The sequence below is a fragment of the Podarcis bocagei genome (assembly GCF_964188305.1).
Source record: "Podarcis bocagei genome assembly, chromosome: 1".
In the NCBI taxonomy this organism is placed as follows: Eukaryota; Metazoa; Chordata; class Lepidosauria; order Squamata; family Lacertidae; genus Podarcis; species Podarcis bocagei.
The window spans coordinates 68784774-68795329 of record NC_138125.1 but is presented as its reverse complement, the minus strand read 5'-3'; the positions used below and the strand labels follow the sequence as shown (position 1 = coordinate 68795329).

Genomic DNA, 10556 nt, shown 5'->3' with positions numbered 1-10556 from the left:
CATATTTCAAAGGATAGCAATGTTTCTGCTCTCATGTTGACTTTTGGAAGTATGAATTAAGGAGGTTCCTATTAAAATGCAAACAGAACAAATTCTGCCCCCACTCCCATTACTATGTGAGACTACTATTTTAAATCCTCTCTGCAGGTTTATGTGAGTCACCACATTTATTACAACATTCACTGTTTCTTTAAGTCTTCTTTTGAAACAAAATGACTGTTTAGTAATTGTACTTTATTGTCTCTACCTGCGCCAGGGAAGTTATTGGGACATAAATGTGTTATTGAGTGAGGAGGATAAAATAACACTACATAAAGTGCTAAGTATTCCTGGCCTCATAGGAGGAAGCAAGGCGAACCCATAGACTGTGGTTTGTCCCAGATGCCAGTTTGCTCCACAGACAAAATTGTGTACTTGACAGTAATTCATCATGAGGGATAACTTGGACCAGACGTGCTGGAGAAAATAAAGAGTACAGTCACATACAGAAAATGTCTCCGGTTGGTTAGCTGCAGGGGAGGGGGGGGGACTGGAAACAGCATCCTTATCCTCCCCACCCCTCCACAGGCCTATTTTGATGGATGTGTGGAATGATCCACCTCTGGTTTCTGGAGGTTTGAAGGAGCAAGACAGGCCTATTTGAAAGCCCTTTGTGATCAGTCAGCATGTCTCCTCTAAACCCTGTTTTCAGATGTTTTTTAAGTAGCAGTGTGAAACTGCTTGCATTTGGATGAAAATACTTAGGATTCCTCCCTGTGAATGGGAACCTTGATTGTGCAAAGTTGCCTTTCATGCGGAGGATTCTAAATAAGTCCACTCACACTTTTTTTAGAAGCCCCCTTCAAAACTTCCTGCTTGAGGGTGGTTCGTCACATGCTCCTTGTCCTGGGAGTTTAAGAGGCCCATGTGGATGCTGAAAAGAAAAGTGTATCTACTAAGAACGTGAGCATTTATGGACTGAACTGTTAGAACCCAATACTAAGAACTTGTCAAGAATGTATAATTTGCTGCTGAAATGGAATACACAAGATGAAACAGTCAAATCGGCTATGATTAAGTGGGCACAGGACATTGGTCATAACATTATGTTTGCTGACTGGGAATGGTTGTGGAACACCGGTATCAAATTCACGGCATGTAATGCCTTAAAGGAAAACATTATGAAAATGATTTACAGGTGGTACATGACCCCAGTCAAGCTAGCAAAAATCTATCATTTGCCTGATAATAAGTGTTGGAAATGTAAAGAAACTGAAGGCACTTTCTATCACCTTTGGTGGACATGCCCGAAGATTAAGGCTTTCTGGGAAATGATATACAATGAAATGAAAAAGATACTTAAATGTACTTTCCCTAAAAAACCAGAGGCCTTTCTCTTGGACATTGTCGGCCAATTGGTGTCAAAGAAGGATAGAACTTTCTTTATGTATGCCACAACAGCAGCAAGAATACTCATCGCAAAGTATTGGAAGACACAAGATCTACCCACCCTGGAAGAATGGCAGATGAAAGTGATGGACTATATGACATTAGCCGAGATGACTGGCAGAATTCGCGACCAGGGAAAGGAGACGGCGGAAGAAGATTGGAAGAAATTTAAAATTTACCTTAAGGACTACTATAAACTTGTTGAATGTTAGAATGTCAAGGTTTTGAGTAAGAAAGGGTTACAGCGATACAAGATTAGATTGAAGGAAAGATTGAGAGGACAGAGGATTGACAGATATATTTAGAGTTGCTAAAAACTTTTGGACATTGGGATGCAGAAAGGGGAGGTATGGGGAAGTCTGAGAAACACGGTTTATGAAAAAAAGGTTATGAAATTATACGTGTTTGTATGTCTTTTTATATGTTTGTATTGTCTTAAAAATTTTTGTAAAACCAATAAAAATTTATATATATATATATAAAAAAAGAACGTGAGCATTTATGAAGTTGACCATAGCATGGTTCCAGACACAGCAACCACCTATTAGTGGGACAGCAACACTGTCAGCTAATGTTCTCCTTTACAGCATTAGAATCTTGACAGCATTTAACAATCCTGTGATGTTGGATATGATCTACAGTGAAGTATCAAATATGAACGGGCAAGAACAGTGAAATATTAATGTAGATTTAAGATGGTACGTCTGTTACATGGTGCAACTGAAGACAAATACTGTACCTATCTTATCTAACCCAGTGGTTTCCAAACTTTTTGGGGTTACTGCCCGCTTGGTTCCATAAACGTATCCACAGTGCCCCCTACTCTACCCTATGAAAAATAATAATTCAGAATAGCAGTTTGCACAACCCACTAAGGAAGGTAGTATAATACAATTCAAAACAGTAACAATTAATTGCACATTTACTCAAAATCCAATTAAAGCTATTTACAGTAGTACCTTGGTACTCAAACGCCTTGGTTCTCAAACACCGAAAACCCGGAAGTAAGTGTTCTGGTTTTTGAACGTTTTTTGGAAGCCAAACATCTGATGCGGCTGTCGGCTATTGTTTCTGGAGCAGCTGCACCAATCAGAAGCTGTTCCTTGGTTTTCAAACATTTTTGGAAGTCAAATGGACTTCTGGAATGGATGAAGTTTGGCGTTTTTGTTTTTGCTATTTATTTTGCGTTTTTGTTTCTGAGGCTTTTTCAGTTAATTTGTTTTTGTGACTGTGTGGAACCCAGTTCAGCTACGGATTGATTGGTTGTGTAACTGTGGAAATGGATAAAAGCCCCCCATCCAAACAGTGACTATCATCAGTGCAGGTAAGATTTTTTTTTTTTTTATCATCTACAATACTGTCTTTATTTTATAGTAGAGTACATTGATTATTGCTTTCATTTTTTGGATAAATGGTCTTGTTAGGTAGTAAAATTCATGTTAAATTGCTGTTTTAGGGGTTGTTTTTAAAAGTCTGGAATGGATTAATCTGTTTTGCATTACAGTGGTACCTCGGTTTACAAACTTAATCCATTCCAGAAGTCCGTTCTTAAACCAAAGCCATTCTTAAATCGAGGCGCGCTTTCCCTAATGAGGCCTCCCACCACTGGTGCCCTTCCACCGTTCAGCTTATGTTTGTAGACTGAGGTAAAGTTTGCTAACCGGAACACTACATCCGGTTTTGCGGAGTTCATATACCAAATAGTTCATTAACAGGGCTGTTCTTAAACCGAGGTACCGCTGTACGTTCTATGGGAAAGCGTGCCTTGGTTTTGGAATGCTTTGGTTTTGGAACAGGCTTCCAGAATGGATTAAGTTTGAGAACCAAGGTACCACTGTAGTTTAATTAATTCAAGAAAATTGATGAACTTACACCTCTAGAGCCCCCTACTGCCCTCCCCCAGTAATCCTCCGCAGGCCAGTACTTTGGGAATCATTGATCTAACCCATGATGCATTGAACCTTTATTAACAAATATATGCTTGAACACACACCCAAAATTCAGTCGATACTGAAAGTGGGACAGCACAAATAGAACCTACTGAAATTCACTGCAGAAGTTTCCGCATAGAATTCTTCCTGCCGACTTTTGCAGGCAACCAGTATTAAGTACCTGAATTGGCAAATTGGATGAGTGACCTCCCTGCTAACAAAGTGTTGGGCTACGTCACTACTCCACAGTTTATTTAGCTTTAAGCAGTGCGATTTGACTTTGACATACTTCTTAGGCGAAGCATATGCAGGGCAATGGTATCCATGGAAACTAAAATGATTTTTAAAAATGATTCAGGTTCTATCTGTTGCCTGCACTCTGGTATCACCCCTTTTATACTGTACTTCCCACAGGTTTCTATCCAGAAAGCAACCAAGGCATCAACCATCCCTAATGATTTTCTGTCCCCTGCTGATGCAAACACACCTTCTCATGGAGTACAATAATGGCCAGGCTAATTGAGCGACTCCGACACACTATCCTACTTCAGACTTGTCCAATGTAATTGCAGATCAAAACTCCGCAAAGTATTTCTCTTTGATTTAGTAGATAAAAAAAATTGAGGCTGAGGGTTTATTCTTTGTGTGTCAGGAAACCCTATATCCAAAGGCCCATCATCAGACAATATATTGCAGCCTACTATATCTCTGGGTTTTTTTTAATTTTCTCTGTATCTCACCCAGTAAGAGTAATGAGCCAGACTAGTTCCTGTATGAGATTAAGTTTCTTCCATAGAAAATGCTACTTTTAATGTACCATGTTTATTCCTGTAAGCTTCCCAGAGTACTCCTGTAGAGGGTGGCTTATAAACTGTATAGAGTAAATTAATGAAGAAATAAAATTGACAGTGCTAAGGCACAGATTAGTTTATGAGTCCACCAAAGTGAGAATACACTCAAAGTCCCTGGTTCTGTTTTGTGGAAATTCTAGGCTGTGAGGAGATGTCTCCAATTTGGCCTAGCTCTGCACAAATTGAAACATGCCTCAGAGCTCTCCACAATTGCCGGAGATAGATGGGTATAGGCATATGATATTAAATCGCACAAATTGCAGGCCCCTCATGAGACGAAAAGAAGCAGCAAGCCTTCACATTGCATTTAGGGGTAAAGTTAAGTGACACAATGCAGTGTATGGAGGTAGAATTAAGTTAAGCAGTGGTATGAGATATCAGGAGACATTAGTCAAAATTCTGAAACAAGTGAAACTTCTCATCATGCTAGTTATTTTCTCTCATATACCCCATCATCCCTGAAGGCACAGGTTCGCTTGGGGGTAGTCTGTCAAGGACTGCAGGCAGGCAGGCAGGCAGGTAGGTAGCAGGTGAGGCCAAAGCCAGTGATGGGTGGGGTCAGATTAAAAAGTAGGTGAAGCTCCCATTTTCCATCTCTCTCCCTCTGCAACACACTTCTATCTCTTTCTGTAACCACCTCTCTTCTCTCCCTGCCATTTCCTTTCTGACATTTTTTTCAGGGAACGATTAATTCCTAACTGCAGTGCTCTCATCATCACCTAGATTTTCAGACTTCTGACTAGATTTTTAATGGTTGAAAGACATATAGGTCACATTCCCCATGGTGCATTGGGCCGCTGTTCCTTCTTGTCGTGTTATCTGAAACCATCTCCCCCACCAAAATTTTCCTCTAAAATTCTGGTGGCTCATATCTTCTGTATATGTGAGCATTCTCCAGATATGCGGTGAATAAAGTATATTCAGCACCAGTATTTGACAACGAAATATTTTGCTGGAGCATTCAACATCCAAGAGCTGAAATATAATAGCGGTCCATTACTAAAAGAGACCTTTCACATGCAGCTGCTAACATCTGACAATATGTGACAACTGACATATACAGTTGTAGCTAGCATTTGATTGGATCTGACAGCTGACATGCAGTAGCAGTCAGTATTTGACAGCATCAGACATGCAGCAGCCAGTACTTACTGATATTTGAAAAGTGACATGCAGTTGCCGTCAGCATTTGATATAGTATCTGACATGCACAGTTGCCATTTTGCAGTATCGGATAGCTGACATGCAGGAGAGGTCAACGTTTTACAGTTTTTCCACATTTGAGCTGCTGTCAAATTTAGTAATATTCATATTTACTGGTAGATGTGGTCTTTCTTCTGGATTCTTGGGTGTAAGCTATGGCTGAGAGAATATTTCATGAGCTTTGCCTGAGACACCAGTCCCCTTGGAACTCTGTGCATGCTCTAGCAACCTCCTGACTTGTTCTTTTTCTGGTGCCATGCTTGAAGACATCATGAAAAGCTTCCATTGGTTTAGAAGGTAACAGGCAGGTTGGTTGCTCATGTTGGAGTTTCACTGAAAACTAATTTGTTAGTGAGACAGTTTTATATGGCCCAAGTTCAGATTAACTAAGAGACAATCTTCTTTCATCTCTCTCTCTCCCCCCCTCTCCATTGAGATCCACTATTGAGCAGAACTAGAAAAGGGGAAGCCCCAGAAGAGGAGAACGATAAAGAAATTTGCCATTTTTGGGGGGGAGGGGAGGGTGTTTTTCACTAAGCAGGTTTCTTGACAGCTTGACTCGCTTTTTAGAGAGTTGCTGCCAACTTCTTTTTATGAACCATCTTATTATTATTATTTATTAAATTTATATACCGCCCTTCATCCAAAGATTGGTTTACAACATATAAACACAAAGTACATAACAACAACAACAACAACAACAACAACAATAAATTCCTCCCTGCATATAATGTAATACCCACGCAATAGAACCGTGTATATTTACTAGGTGACCTGGGACACGGGTGGCGCTGTGGTCTGAACCACTGAGCCTCTTGAGCTTGCCGATCGGAAGGTCGGTGGTTTGAATCCCCATGACAGAGTGAGCTCCTGTTACTTTGTCCCAGTTCCTGCCAACCTAGCAGTTTGAAAGCATGCCAGTGCAGGTAGATAAACAGGTACTGCTGCAGTGGGAAGGTCAGTGGTGTTTCTGTGCACTCTGGTTTCCATCATGGAGTTCTGTTGCGCCAGAAGCGGTTTAGTCATGCTGGCCACACGACCTGGAAAGCTGTCTGTGGACAAACGCCGGCTCCCTCAGCCTGAAAAGCGAGATGACGGCTGCAACCCCATCATTGCCTTTGACTAGACTTTACCATCCAGGGGTCCTTTACTAGGTGACCTGATCTAGATTATTCCTAAACTGCCCGGAGCAATGTCACCAAGGTCCAGAAAATAATGTCATTGCAACACTGCTAAAATGTGAACATGAGGTAACTAATACTTGAGAGCACCGCTGGCCTAACACTTCATTCCAATGTGCCTCATCCCAAGCACCCTAGGAAGCAGATATTGGGATCAAGCTTAACAAAAAATAAAATAATAATAATTATATGGGCACAGACCTAGTAAGGACTCAGAATAAAGCTTCACATTTCAATATCTTAGTTGATAGGCTGATGGATTTTAAAGTGTAACTAGTTGTTCATTTTGTGACTGGTATCCTCTAAGCATCACTTAATCAAAGATCAATACCTCATTAAATGACAGAAGAATAATGAAAGGAAGAACCTTTAATGAACTGTTCCATTTGGCATCCAGACAGTAAAGTCTGGACTGAGTCCATCACCAGAAACAAAAGAATAACATGTCACCCAAATGATTGCTTGCTTATTTTACAGCCTGTTCACAAACATGCTTATCAGAGGTGAACCATGCTATATTAGACATGTCTGCTCCGATGTTAGTCCCTTTGACCTCAATGGGACTTGCTCACAGGTGCATGTGTACAGGATTATAAACCTTATAGCACAATCCTAGGCAAGGCTACTCAAAAGTAGGGAAGGGCTAATCTGTGGGTCTCATTTTCTCTCAGAATCTCTCTTTTTCTTAATGTTTTCTGCAAATTGGTTATATTCATGTTAGATAATCTAGAGACATGCGGTCAGGTTATTCAGAAATAAATTCAGCTAAAACTGAAGGATTTACTTCTAAGAATGAGCACCCAGAATGGTAGTCCTACAGTGCATGTCTTAGGCATGTCTGCTTGGAAGTAAATTCAATGGCAGTACCATTCAATGGATAGCATTGAAGTCACCTTTAAAATAAAATAAAAAAGCTAGAATGCTTTCTTCTATACTATCTATTTTAAATTGTATGTTCTGCTAAGTAATTAAAAAGCCAGTTCATAAATATAAATGTATTTATATTTCAGCTTTTCTTGTTTCACACAAATATGACTTGCTACAATTGTCATCTTCTACGGTTCAAGCAGCCATTCCTATATGAGAGTGATGATATGCAAGGGTAAAGAGGACTTCACACCTTTTTAAAATTTGTCACCTAGAAGAAGGGATTTGAGCAGTGCTACTTCTCATGTCACTTAACAGTACAGTGGTACCTCGGGTTAAGAACTCAATTCGTTCTGGAGGTCTGTTCTTAACCTGAAACTGTTCTTAACCTGAGGTACCACTTTAGCTAATGGGGCCTCCTGTTGCTGCCGCGCGATTTCTGTTCTCATCCTGAAGCAAAGTTCTTAACCCGAGGTACTATTTCTGGGTTAGCGGAATCTGTAACCTGAAGCGTCTGTAACCTGAGGTACCACTGTACTAATATCCGAAAACATTTGGTTTAGGAAAGCCATGTGTTTGTTGCTCACAACTCCCGGGTGTGTGTATGAGTGTGCTGCTTGAAGCTAAAACAACAAAGAGCCTTTAAGGTGCCACAAGACTCTTTGCTGTTTTCACATTTTGTATACCTGTGATGTCTGGGAAATGGATGGATGTTTGAAGGAGAGTGAATTGAATATGGGAAATGAAAGAAGATCAAAACGGTTAAAAACAGAGAGGCAGAGAGGAAAAGCATGAAGATTAAGTTGACACCAAAAGAGAAAGTGTATATGTGACGCAGAAGGAGCTGTAATTGCACCATGATTTTTGCATGAAAAGGGGTGGTGGTGGTGGAAGGTAGACTAGAATCTCCTGCTACATCTCTGAGTGGTTGATAGTAGATCAGTGAACAAGGTTATCTTACTTCTAACCGTTTAACACTAGAAACAAGAAGTATGTATGTGTGTTTCTCCTAAATAAAGATGGGAAGGGAAGGGATTTGTGTGAGGGGAAAATATTTGTGAGCCCTGTTCTAATAGCGAAAACCAATTTTCTGAACTGAAGATCTGTTCAGAGGCATCTTGACCAGTAATTCTAAGTCCGTATATCCACCTCCAAGCCACTGCTTTGCATCTAGTTCTAGTAGGGATTTAAATATTATAGAAAAAGAACAAACAACTTTCATCCAATGTAAACATATAAAAATGCAGTCAAAATACATGTCACTGAGCTCAATGAATTTTACACCCAAGGAAGACTGCATGTCAGAGATACACCTTAGCCCAGGTTAGGCAAGCTAGTGGACTCCAACTCACATCAGACAAGGCCAGAATGTCCAAGAGTCAGGGATGATGGGCATCTGAAGGGCACTCGCATGCCTGTACCTGTCTCAGCCAGTTGAGAGTATATATATCTGCCAAACAACAAGAACACACTATGCTGAAATAAAACAAATGCTGCTCAAATGGGGTGAGAAAAAGGAAGGTTAACAACTTATCATTCTAAAAGGAAGAAAGCCAGATCAGGATAGCCATGGAAACAAAAAAGGGAAATCCTCTGTCATGAATTTAAAAAAATAATCCTAAAATAGAGGGGGAAAGTTTTTACATTTTTCAAAGACCCAGTTTTGAAGGTTCCATGTGGAAAATGTGCATTGGATATACTCTGCTGATGTGGAACTATGGGAAGCAGGAAATAATTCCTAGGGAATCATTTGCTCCTATTTTGACTCAGCACTTGCAAACCCATGCTGAATTCCAAAAATACCAAGCATAATTTAAAAAGTAATGATGTCTCAAGAGAAACACTGGGTTTGCACTTTCAGTTTCTTTAAATGGTAACTATGAGGTAAATTGTAATGTGCATGTGTGTGTGTGTAGTTACAGCCGGAATTTCGGTAGTTATCGTCTAGGAGCCTAATGATAGATTAAAACTGCAAAAAAAATGGATTTGTGATAAATGCGTTTATGCAGCTTCTATGGGATGATAGATAATGCCTTAAGGCACGATTCATCTGGAAAAGGCTGGAGAAAGATATGAATATTTGTTGCAAAAGTATAAAATTTGAATTTTAAACAAATATATTTGCAGCAATCTGGCTAGAGAGGATTGTCTCTGGGCTAAACAACATGATTGTTAAATGCATTTCTGCATTTTCATTGTTGTTGGTTTTTTTTAAATAGTTGCATGAGGCCCTGATCCAAATTGATCCTGCTGCAAGGGGAAAGGGGATTTAAGCCTTCTCCCTAATGCAAGTTGCAGCTTCCATCCCAGATCAAATAACAGCTTCCTAATGGGGGATGCTTGCCAGGACTGTGGTACAAGGAAATGTGTCAGATTCAACCTAAGAGTCCCACTAGTGGAAGCTCATGCAAGTACCGTATTTTTCACTCCATAAGACGCACCTGACCATAAGACGCACCTAGTTTTTAGAGGAGGAAAACAAGGAAAAAAATATTCTGAACGAAACAGTAGATGTATGATTTTTGTGGTTCATGCTGTGGCCACAGACATGCTATGTGATTTGACAGTGAGTTTGGAGTAGCCCAATGCAAAAATCCTGAGGAGACATGTGGATCCGAGCTTTGTAACCAGGTTTTTGCGCCATTGTGGCCCCATGAAACAGTGGATGCATGATTTTTTTGGGTGTAGGCTGTAGCCATGGACATGCTATGTGATCTGATGGTGAATTTGGGGTGACCCAGTGCAAAAATCCTGAGGATCCATGTGCTTTTACCTCCCCCTCCCAAGCAGCCTCCTTTATCTCTAGAGTCCCTTATCTCCCTCCCAAGCCCTTGCCAATCAGCTGCTTAGCGGCTTTGTTACAACACCCCTTTACCTCTTGTTTGCCTTAGTGTCTTTTCCTTAGCTGGAACAGTTCTTTGATCCTCCTTTTCTTCTAATTTCTATCCTTATTGCTTTAATCTTCCTGTCTCCTCTCCTTGCAAGTTTGCTGTCTTTGCCTCCCCCTTCCTGGGCAGCCTCCTTTATCACTAGAGTCCCTTATCTCCCCTCCCGATCGCTTGCTGATCATCTATGGCCTTCTAAACCGGGGGTAT

General features: G+C 40.5%; 1 long non-coding RNA gene across 1 annotated transcript in view; it reads right to left on the bottom strand.

The window, feature by feature from the left end:
- Window positions 1-255: 255 nt before the first annotated feature.
- The window catches only part of LOC308589580, a 29378-nt gene continuing 19077 nt past the window's right edge, over window positions 256-10556 (bottom strand). Inside the window, exons 3-4 of the long non-coding RNA XR_014009393.1 lie at window positions 8814-8911; window positions 256-913 (exon numbers count right to left, since the gene is read on the bottom strand). This is a non-coding gene — a long non-coding RNA (uncharacterized lncRNA). The remainder of the gene's footprint in view (window positions 914-8813; window positions 8912-10556) is intronic.